Source organism: Monodelphis domestica, chromosome 1 (genome assembly GCF_027887165.1).
Source record: "Monodelphis domestica isolate mMonDom1 chromosome 1, mMonDom1.pri, whole genome shotgun sequence".
In the NCBI taxonomy this organism is placed as follows: domain Eukaryota; kingdom Metazoa; phylum Chordata; class Mammalia; order Didelphimorphia; family Didelphidae; genus Monodelphis; species Monodelphis domestica.
The window spans coordinates 99799440-99811443 of record NC_077227.1 but is presented as its reverse complement, the minus strand read 5'-3'; positions in this window follow the sequence as shown (position 1 = coordinate 99811443).

Below are 12004 nucleotides of genomic sequence, written 5' to 3'. Positions count from 1 at the left end.
TAACTCAGGTGGTGTGTCACTTTGAGAAAAAACCCACTATAATTTTACTGTATTTATAGTTTAAATAACAAAAATGTATAATTGTAATATATAACTGTATTTAATAAACCAAAAACTAATTGTTTAATTTACCTACAGAGTGACTTCTTTGTTAATATGTTGGTTAGTTTCTTTTGATGGTCTTGATATTATTTAACTTGTGAGGGGTGCCATTAACTAAGATAAGTGAGGGGGAGGGGGAATTCTTTAACTAACCTGCCTATTAGTGACTTTTTTGTTGCTGAATTTAATTGGCTAAATCTTCAATTGAAGGTTGGCATTCTGTACACTTCAAGCCCAAGCAAGTGATACTAACTTTGTCTGTCAATCTGTTTCTTTTGTTGGTTTTGATATTATTTAATGCTGAGAATAAGATCCCACAAAAGTACATAGAAGGCAAAATTGTGAGTAAAGCCATCGCTATATTTTTCAGGGTGCTAAAAGTGTCTGGTAATGGATTCCAGGCACTCCTCTGTTTCATATGGGCCAGAGTCCTGCCCAATCTTCCACCTGCCTTGCCCTGCTCCTCCCCAGCTGTCTGACCAGGGTTGCCTTGAGAGTAGCAGCTGCTGCCTGCCAGCCTGCCTGCCTACCCATGCTTGTGCTCCTGTTCACACTCCTCCTCCCTGCCCCCATGGGAACCCCATGTGCCCCAAACACCTGGTGTTTATTGCCTGCCACTCGCCCCCAGGCCTTGTACCCAGTGTGTGGAGCAACCCTCCCTCAGGCCCAGCGGAGGCATGGCCATGGCTGTGGGTGTAGCTCAGCCCTGGCAGCTCCTGGGCCCCAATGCATGCTGAGACTGTATGTAACCATGTGTCATTGAAAATGGCTACATGTGTCAGTGCTGACACATGTGTCATAGGTTCACCATCACAGTACTAAGCATTTAACAAACATTCTCTCTTTCTCTCTTTGTTTAGTAAAACAACAACGACAACAACAACAATATAATGGAAGTTATTTCTGCAATTAACTCATTTAAATTTAATTTAATCTCTCACTCAGGTGACTAGTCAAATGAAATTACAGAATAGTTTTGTGATATTAAGTTAGAGTTGGATTCTTTAACATATTAATGTGATTGCAAAATGACACTGATCAAGGCAACTTTATGTGGGGACATGCTTGTAATTTGAAAGATTCAAATGACTGATTTTGTATTCTCCAGAATTAAAAGATAAAGTTGGAATCATTCTAGTACCTACTACAACCCCAAAATATTTTTTGTCAGTGTGGAAGCTTTCATATTAAACTTGTCTTTTCCAAGATCCCACATATGAGTCCAAAAATCTATGTTTTTCACAAACATCTTTCACAGAAATGTGAATTCCTTTTCTCAGAGAAATGTGGTGGTGGGAATAGAGAACCCAAACCAAATCATTTAGGCTGAAATTGGTAGCACTTTGATTTAATTACCCAAACCACTTTCATCTGTAAATTATGAAGACAGATTTTATTTCTTTACTATTTAGGGTTTATTACACTATATGGAATATGAAATGTACATATTGACTGATGTTTATGCAGTGGTGTGAGATTTTTTTAAGGAAATATTTCTTCAATTCTATTTATTAGGATAAAGCATCTACACGGACAAAAATCAAAGATCCTTGAAACACTGAAAAAGTAAGAGGGGCATGACTAGCAGAAGGGAGACCAAATAGGACACCACTATAATAATCTAGATGAGAAGTGATAGTTTTCTTAACTAGAGAGGTGTGATGAGGAGTCTGAGTGATGAGGAGAGGGCAGATACAAGTTAAGAATCAACAGGAAATTGAATGGATACTCGGGCTGAGAGAAAGAGGAGTCAGTGATGAGGTAGTAAGACTGAACACCGTGAGGATAATGTTAATATCAACAGAAATAATGAAATCACTTAATTTCTCTGTGCTTTAGTTTTCTCATCCATAAAATGGAGAAAATAAAAGCTACCCCACAGGTACCTGTGACAGGATTGTTAGAAGGATTTAATGAATGTGTGTAAAGCATGTTTTTAATTTTAATTAAATAATTAATTATAATCATATTTATATATGTTTATAATAACATAAATGTAAAAAATAATTAAAAGCAATGGTCTTACTAGTAACTTTACAAGTCTTAAAGTGCTATAGATGAGGCCTATTATGAGTTTGCAGGTAACAATGTCAATAATAGCTCCTATTTCTACAAAGATTGCTTTTCTTATAACAAACCCTGTGTTAGAAAACTGAGTTTCTTACCTTCATTGCCAGATGAAGAAATTGAGCTTTAAAGAGGTTTAAACAGTCAATGGTTACTAAGAGGAAGATAGTATCCCACTGTTATTTTAGTTCAGATCTGGGTCTCATCTGAGGTCTTCCAACTCCAAATTTGGGATTTCTTTTATCAAACGTTACTGACCAAACAATAAAATTATTAGATTACTTCAAGCATTATTGAGACAAACATAACAAGGACCTCACAAATTTACTGAACTGGACAAATGGAACTCAGTAAGTTATGGAATATTGTATATTGGAAGAAATACTTCAAGTTATTTTATGAATTAATTTTGACTTTTGGGAAAAGGGGTTTAGTCATTGTCATATAGTGCAAAAAAAAGGTGAGTAATCATAGTCAGAAAAGTGAATAAAGTCTGGGACTGGATTAAAAAAGTACAGAGTTAACATGAGGCTGTTAGGTCAGTATATAAAGTATACATGCTTACTTTGAATATCCTATTCAATTTTAATCTCTTCATTTCAAATATGACATAGTAGGGGAAAAAAGAACTTAAATGAGGTCAGCTAAAATAATTAGAGGCAGGAGAGAGAGATGAGTACAGATTGAATAACAAAGTATTTAGTTGATCAAAGAACAGAATGTGTGGAAATCTGATGATAGATATGAAATAATAAATGTTAAAGAATAGGATGATTTGGCACTTCTCTTTATTGTTCCTAATAATAATGGGATTTGAGGACATATGATAAAATTAAAAAAGAAGAAAAAATTTACCCAATAAAAAGGAATTGACTTTTCTGTATAATAATTAACTAAAAATTTAATCATGGTTTATTATTGAGGCTCATAGTTTAGGATGATTTAGAAAGATTAGATATTCTTTCATCTAAGAAGAGATGTGGGAATGGCAGAGTTAGAATAAAAAATAATGAATATCATAAAGTCCTCAGGCTTCAGGACATATGTTGATCATAGCCTAGAGGAAAGTTTTCTCCATGATACAATATTATATACATGCAGGTGGAGCTAAGCAAGGGACTGAAGCTTGGGTTGTATATGTGGTCCATACTTGCTGTCTTATGTTCCCAGGAGCAAGCCTTATTTTTAAAAAATTCCCTTTGATTTTTACTTTAGACCTTAGACACTGTAACCCTGAGTCCTACAATTTAGCTGGGGCTTTGTTGATTTTATATGCTGCATTGTGTGTGTGTGTGTGTGTGTGTGTGTGTGTGGTTTAATCAGTACTTCCATTTTATCCTTTGAATGAAGAACATAGTTCTTATTTTCAGTGAGAATTTCCTGTTCATCTCAAACATTATTTAATATTTTACTTTCACTAGAATGAATATTTAAAACCAGATGCATTGAGCCAAAATGTGTTGGTAACAATATTTAGGCAGAGGAATCTTGCACTAAATTTTGGAGATTTACTTTTCCTTAAGCACTCTCCTTGCAAAGCCTTAAGTGAAACACACTTACCAGAAGAGGGATCACTTAGCGAACCCACCACTGGATACACCTTCTTCTGGAAAGGTAGAGACTCAAATGAAGACAGAGTCCATGGTGTTGGCCTGGCTATCAAGACCAGTTTGCTCAAACAGCTGCCAGACTTGCCTGTGGGCATCAGTGAGAGGCTCATGAAGATCCATTTGCCTCTCAGCAAAGACCGGTATGCCACAATCATCAGCACATATGCCCCAACACTGACCAACACAGAGGAGACCATCGAGCAGTTCTACTCTGACCTGAGTGCCATCCTGCACTCAGTGCCCACAAATGACAAGCTGATACTACTGGGAGACTTCAACGCCCACGTTGGCCAGGACCAGGAAAGATGGAAAGGAGTGCTCGGGAAACACGCCGTGGGCAAGATGAACAACAATGGCCTACTGCTACTCAGCAAATGCTCAGAGTTCGACCTCACCATCACGAACACTGTGTTCAAAATGGCGAACAAATATAAAACAACATGGATGCACCCACGATCAAAACAGTGGCATCTCATTGACTACATCATTGTATGCCGGCAAGACATCCAGGATGTACAGATCACAAGAGCCATGAGAAGAGCTGAATGCTGGACAGACCACCGATTGGTTAGAGCAACTCTTCAAATGCGCATTGCGCCTCGCCATCCAAAACGCGCCCAGACAGTTCGTGCATTTTACAACGTGAGTTGTCTTAGAGATCCATCTTATTTGCAAACATTCCAGTCCTGCCTGGACGACAAGCTGTCTGCCAAGGGACCACTCACTGGAAGCTCAACCGAGAAATGGAAGCAGTTCAGAGACGCAGTGAAGGAAACACCAAAGGCAGTCCTAGGCCCCAAACAACGCAACCACCAGGACTGGTTTGAGGAGAACAACACTGCTATTGAAGACCTGTTGAGCAAAAAGAACAAAGCCTTTATGGAGTGGCAAAATAACCCAAACTCTGCTCCTAAAAAGGACAGATTCAAGTCTCTCCAAGCCATGGCGCAGCGTGAGATCAGGAAGATGCAAGACCGATAGTGGGGAAAAAAGGCAGAAGAAATCCAGCATTTTGCTGATACGAAAAACTACAAACAATTTTTCAGTGCCCTCAAGACTGTCTATGGGCCATTAAAACCCACCACCACTCCCTTGCTATCCTCTGATGGTGACACTCTCATAAAAGATAAAAAAGGCATCAGCAACAGGTGGAAAGAACACTTTAGTCAGCTTCTCAACTGACCCTCTTCAGTCGACCAAAGCGCCCTTGACCAGATCCCCCAAAACCACACCATTGAACAACTTGACGTCCTTCCTTCAATAGAGGAAGTCCAAAAAGCCATTCAACAAATGAGTGCAGGCAAGGCACCCAGTAAAGACGGGATCCCAACCGAGGTGTACAAGACCTTAAATGGAAAGGTGCTCCATGTATTCCACATAGTACTGACCAGCATATGGGAAGAGGAAGACATGCCCCCAGAACTCAGAGATGCCTTCATAGTAGCCCTATACAAAAACAAAGGCTCACGAGCAGCCTGTGACAACTACAGAGGCATCTCACTACTCTCCACTGCTGGAAAGATCCTTGCCCGTGTTATACTCAACAGACTCCTGTCATCTGTTTCAGAGCAGAACCTGCCTGAATCACAATGTGGCTTCCAACCAGATCGCAGCACCATCGACATGGTCTTCACAGTGAGGCAAATGCAGGAAAAATGCCTTGAGCAGAACCTGAGTCTCTACATTGTCTTCATAGACCTGACAAAGGCGTTCGACACAGTGAACAGGGTCGCATTGTGGGTGATCCTCAGCAAGCTCAGTTGCCCAGCAAAATTTGTCAAACTGATCCAGCTCTTTCATGTCGACATGACAGGGGAAGTCCTATCTGGTAGAGAGACTTCCGATCCCTTCAACATCTCCAGTGGCGTGAAATAAGGCTGTGTCCTCACTCCAGTACTATTCAACCTATTTTTCACCCAAGTATTATGACATGCTGTGATGGATATAGACCTGGGTGTCTACATCAAATACCGACTGGATGGCTCACTATTCGACCTTCGCCACCTGACTGCAAAAACAAAGACAACAGAGAGACTCATCCTGGAAGCTCTCTTTGCAGATGACTGTGCTCTTATGGCCCACCAAGAAAATCACCTCCAAACCATTGTGGACGGGTTCTCTACAGCAACAAAACTGTTTGGCCTGACCATCAGCCTCAGCAAAACAGAGGTGCTGCTCCAACCTGCACCAGGGAGGCCAACGAACCAGCCGTGCATTACAATCGACGGCACGCAGCTTTCCAACGTCAACACTTTCAAGTACCTGGGCAGCACCATCGCCAACGACAGGTCCCTAGACCACGAGATTAATGCCAGGATCCAAAAGGCCAGCCAGGCACTCGGGCGGCTGCACTGCAAAGTCCTCCAACACAGGGGTGTAAGCACTGCGACGAAGCTCAAAGTGTACAACGCAGTGGTCCTCAGCTCGCTCCTGTACAGTTGTGAGACATGGACACTGTACCGGAAGCACATGAAGCAGCTGGAGCAATTCCACCAACGCTCCCTCTGGTCAATCATGAGGATCCAATGGCAGGACCGAATCACCAATCAGGAAGTCCTCGACAGAGCCAACTCCACCAGCATCGAAGTCCTGGTCTTCAAACCCAGCTACGATGGTCTGGACACGTCATCCGCATGGACCCACAGCGAATACCAAGACAGGTATTCTATGGTGAACTGTCAGCTGGACCCAGGAAACAAGGCCGACCAAAGAAAAGATTCAAGGATCAGCTAAAGTCCAACTTGAAGTGGGCTGGCATTACACCAAAGCAACTAGAACTCGCTGCCTCTGACAGAAGCAGCTGGCGAACCCACATTAACCATGCCGCGGCCACCTTTGAAGATGACGTCTTGCCGCTGCGCGTGAACGCCGACACCAGGCCACAACCGCACCTCCCATAACAGCTGGCGTCCCATGCCCCATGTGCCACAAACCCTGCACCTCAGTCTTCAAAGCCACATGAGGGTACATCAATAGATGATAATGCATAAAGACAATTGTGATTCTCGGTTACCAAGAGACTACCACTAAGCACTCTCCTTAGCAATGAGGATTGGTGAAGTATTCCTAGGGGTCCCTCAAAGATTTGGATATTAGGAGTAATAACAATCACTCACATATATAATATATAGAAGCATCAAAATGTGAGGTAGCAAATAGTGTTAGATTTGGAATCAGGAAGATGAGTTCAAATCCTGCCTAGGAGAATAAATTCTGGGTAAGTCATTTAACCTCTCAGCCTCAGTTTCTTAGTCTATAAAATGGGTATGATACTAGCATGTATGTCCCAGAGTTATTGGAAGAATCAAGTGAGATGATATAGATAAAGTACTTTGCTCTCTTATATTTCTACATACAGGACATTATAATTAGCACTTTTCCATTTAGAGTTACATTTTATTCATTAACTTATTTGATTCTCAAAAGGATTTGTGAGTTAGGCAGGTGTCCTGATACTTGCATGCTTGAGAAAATAAGGAAGATTATGAAGGCATTGACAAGAACAAAGTAATCATGACAAACTCTTTCCTAATCTCCATGCAGGGGAGGATGTAATTCACAGCACGGTTGGGCACAGAAGTTGACCAGGGAACTGGAAAACAGTTAACAAAGAGTCTGGAGGACTTGGATTCAAATTCTCTGTTGGATATTTATTACCTGAGTGACTGTGGTGGTAAAGTCACTTACCCTTTATGAACTTCAGTTTATTCATCTATAAACTGAAAGGATTAGACCAGATGCAGCATTGGTGTGGGTTTTAGTGTTCGGATGCCCAGAGGGCTGTTTGAGACTATTTGTGAGCACCCTCCCCTCTCACCCCCCCAATACCCAAGAGAGCTGAGGAAATGCTAGTTTTGGGTGGCTGGACAGAGGAGTGGGGCATGCAAAAAATGTCCTTGGGTGCTGGGAAGAGGGGGAACCGAGCAGCTCCCCCATGGTGGGGCCAGCATACTTTGCAATGCTGGGAGGGTCTGGAAAGAAAGTTCTTTCTAACTCTAAATCCATGACCCTATGATTTCATTTGATCTGGCAACTTATTCACATATTAGGATAAATTATTATTATTTTAATTTATTTTAAAGTATTTTTCCATGTTTCCATGATTCATGTTCTCTCCTTCCCCTATACCCTCCCCCTTCCCGGAGCTGACAAGCAATTCTACTGGTTTATACATGTATTATCACTCAATACTTATTTCCATATTATTCATTTTTGTAATAGAGGAACCTTTTAAAATTCAAACCCTAAATCTCATACCCACATAAATAAGTGATAAATCATATGTTTTACTTTTGTGTTTCTACTCCCACAGTTCTTTCTCTCAATGTGGATAGCATTCTTTTTCATAAATCCCTTGGAATTGTCGTGGATCATTGCGTTGCTGTTAGTAGCAAAATCTGTTACATTTGATTGTACTATAATGTTTCAGTTACTGTGTATAATGTTCTCCTGGTTCTGCTAATTTTATTCTGCATCAGTTCATGGAGGTCTTTGCAGATCAATTATTGAAATTTAGTATTGCCCATTCTAGAATCTCCCTTGGGGTTTTATTGCTAACAGTGTAGTATGGCAATAATAATTTTTCAATAGCAACTGTGAACTTAGACAAACAATTATTGGAAGATTAGTATGTGACATAAAGCCTACCCTTCTTTGTTACATCACTTCTGTAACATTGTATTCTGTTCTGGGTACCATATTTTTGGAAGGACATTGATAAGTTGGAGAGCATCCAGAAGAAAGCAGTCAGGGTGCCTTAAGATCATACCATATGAGTATCAACAGAAAAAAGATGGGAATGTTTATCCTGGAGAAGGTTTCTGGGGGACGTTAGATTCAGAGCTAGAAATGATCCTTGAGGTGATCTAGATCAATCTCCTTTATAAATGAAGAAGGTGAGTCTCATAGATGTTAACTGACTCACCTCAGGTCACACTTTTAGGATGTTAACAAAATATTTGAACCTAGATCCAAATCTAAAGAACTCTCCTCTCCCATACCCTTTCTCTGTCTTTATATATTTATAGGACTTTCATGGGTAAAAACTTTGTTCCATTTAACATCAAAGAACAGAACAAATAGCACAAGGTAGGATTTATAGATAGACTGTCTTAGACTTACTTTAAGAAAAAAAAATCTGATTTTTGAGCTATCTAAGAGTAGGATGGATTTTCACAAGAGGTAGGACATTAGAGGTCTTTGAGAAAAGTCTGGATGACCACTTGTCAGGGATTTTGGAGAAGGGAGTCTCAGTCAGATAGGAATTGGAGTAGATGATTTCTGAGGCTAATCCAAGTCTTAGATTAACTAATCCAAGTCTTAGATTCTCTGATTCTATTATGAATTATTTTCATTTCACAGGTGGGGAAACCAAAGTAGAGAGGGATCCACCCCAGGCACTTAAAATTTTTCTCTAGTTCTTTTATTATCTCAAGGTATTAAAAAACTCTCATACTGTTTACATTCAAGAGAGGATTGCCTTAGGGTGGCAGCAGTGTCAGTTCACATAGTTAACATGAAGAAGCAGTGATCTGTATTTGGATGTATGTACTTCATGCCTGTTCCCAATCAGTCTAGGTCCTCAATGTGGTAATGTATGCAATTTATTTCCTTTGTTTTCATTTAACTTTTAACACTAATCATACTTGAATGAACAAACTTCCCCCCTTTTCCTCCTCCTCCTTCTCCTCCTCCTCCTCCTTCTCCTCTTCCTCCTCCTCCTCCTCCTCCTCCTCCTCCTCCTCCTCCTCCTCCTCCTCCTCCTCCTCCTCCTCCTCCTCCTCCTCCTCCTCCTCCTCCTCCTCTCTCTCTCTCTCTCTCTCTCTCTCTCTCTCTCTCTCTCTCTCTCTCTCTCTCTCTCTCTCTCTCTCTCTCTCTCTCTCTCTCCCCCTCCTTCCTTTCCCCTTTCCCCTCTCTGTCCCTGTCTCTCTCTCCATTTTGTTCTGAAACAAGAAAGATTGCTACCAAAATTCAAATGAAACATAGGATGTTCTTTTCATAGCCATTTCAGTGTAGGCATGGTCCCATTTGAATTATGTAGGAAAGAAAACTATGTTTTTAGAGAGAGTATACATGAGTTCTTCGAACTATGAGGCTTATGTTGTGTTTTTAAATTGTGGCTAACATTTTCTTTTCCAGGTAATTGAATTAAACTAGCATACAATCAAACTGGTCCACATAATCTCCCATTTAGCAGGGCACTTTTTAGAAAGGAGACTGCTGTTGGGCATGGAAGGAGAACTAACTATGAAGAAATAAGGGTAGCCTGTTTCAGAGCATTATAAGCAATAACTATAATAATCAAAGCTGTTCAACAATACTGAATAATAAAATCTTATCATAGACCCTCAGAATCTCTGAGTTAGAAGGGACCTCAAGAGCCATCTATTACAACCTGTGTCTGAATAAGAATCCCTGCCATATTATTGCCAATAAGTGGTCATGTAGGTTAATAGACCTGCTATCTCTCAAGGCAGTCTATTCTACTCTTAGCCAGCTGTGATTGTTAGGAAGTCACCACTTAGAATGAGCTGAAATATGCTTCTCTATAACTTCAGTCCATTGTTACTAGTTCTGCTTTGTGGGACACAGAAGAATTATCTTCCATAAGACAGCCTTTCAAATACTTGAAAATAGCTTTATTTTTTGGCTCTCTTCCCCTTCCCATTCTTTTTCAGTCTCTTAAACTTCTTAATTCCTTCAGCTGATCCTACATTGTATGCTCTTTTGTATTAGTACCATCCTGGTCACCTCTGGACATCTTCTAGGTCAGCATTGGCGAATCTTTTAGAGATCATGTGCCCAAACTGCATCTTTAAGTCACATGTGAACCCCCCTCCCCGACCCCTCATTAACCCAGAGAGCAGAGAGAGGAAATGCTTGCATTGGTCTGCTAGACAGAGGGGTGGGACATGTAAAAAATGTCCTCAGGTGCAATGGAGGGGGGAATGGAACATTGCCCTCTGTGCCACCAGAGCACCCGTGCTACCTCTTTGCCAGCATGGCTCTTGGTTATCAATGTTCTTAAATCTAAAAAAATCTATTTAAATATATCTAAAACATATTTCTTAGAAGTCTAGATGTGGTTTAACCACATCATAGTTCAATGTGGCAATCACCTTTTGTAGTCTAGACATTGTCCCTCTTTTAATGTAGTGTAGGATAGTTTTATCTTGTTTGACTGTTGTGTTGCAACTGTTGATTCATTTTAAGGTTAGAGAAACTACAATCCATTGATCTTTTGTCGCATCTATTGTCTAACCATTTCTCCCCCAAATTGTAATTGTAAACTGATTTTGGGAACCTGAATGTATAACTTTACAAATTATTAATATTAAATTTTATTTGATTAGATTTGCCCCACAAATCTAGCCTTTTTGGAAGATGATTGTCATTCAATGTGCTAACTATGCTTTTTAGTTTTGGGACATCTACAAGTTAGCTAGTAGCATGATGTTGAATCATTAATGTTGGTTCATTTGGTTCTACCCATTTAATCAGTTCTGAATAGACTTTATTGTTCTATTGTTTTGTCCACATCTCTTGATCTTGTCCAGGAATCCTTGTCAAATATGTTTTTAAAATCTACATATATCTGCACTCATCTCCTAATCTATCATGCTAGAGATCCTATCAAAAAAGGAAATAAGGGTAGTTTTACATGACCTGCTCTTGATGAAGCTATGCTTAGCTTGTTGCCATAAATACTTTCCATATTTCATAATTTATCTTAATGCTAGTCCTACTGATGACTGCTGTCATGAACTGCCAAAGTCCTAATGTACTCTGGACACATAATAGTCACCCGATAGATGTTGATGAAATAACATGATATATTGGTTTAGGTCGAACTAATTTTGACTTGCCATTTTCTTATGGTTGGTTTATTTTCATATGAGATGGAAACAATATTATTATTGCTGACATTAATAATAAGAATAATGATTTATATTCACAGAAGCCTTTGCAGCTTATAAAGCTTTCCTCACAACAGCCTTGTGAGGTGTTAGTGCAAGAGTTATTACCTATATGTTACAGATAAGAGAGCTGGGAATCAGAGAGGCTGAGTGACAACTAAGGACACATGGATAGCAAGCAACAAATTCAGAGCTTCTGAATCTGAGTGCAGTGTTTTCCTTCTTAGACAACTTTGTCTGATCTTTTTTTTATTTTTTAATTTATTTATTTTCAAATAATATTTTATTTGATCATTTCCAAGCATTATT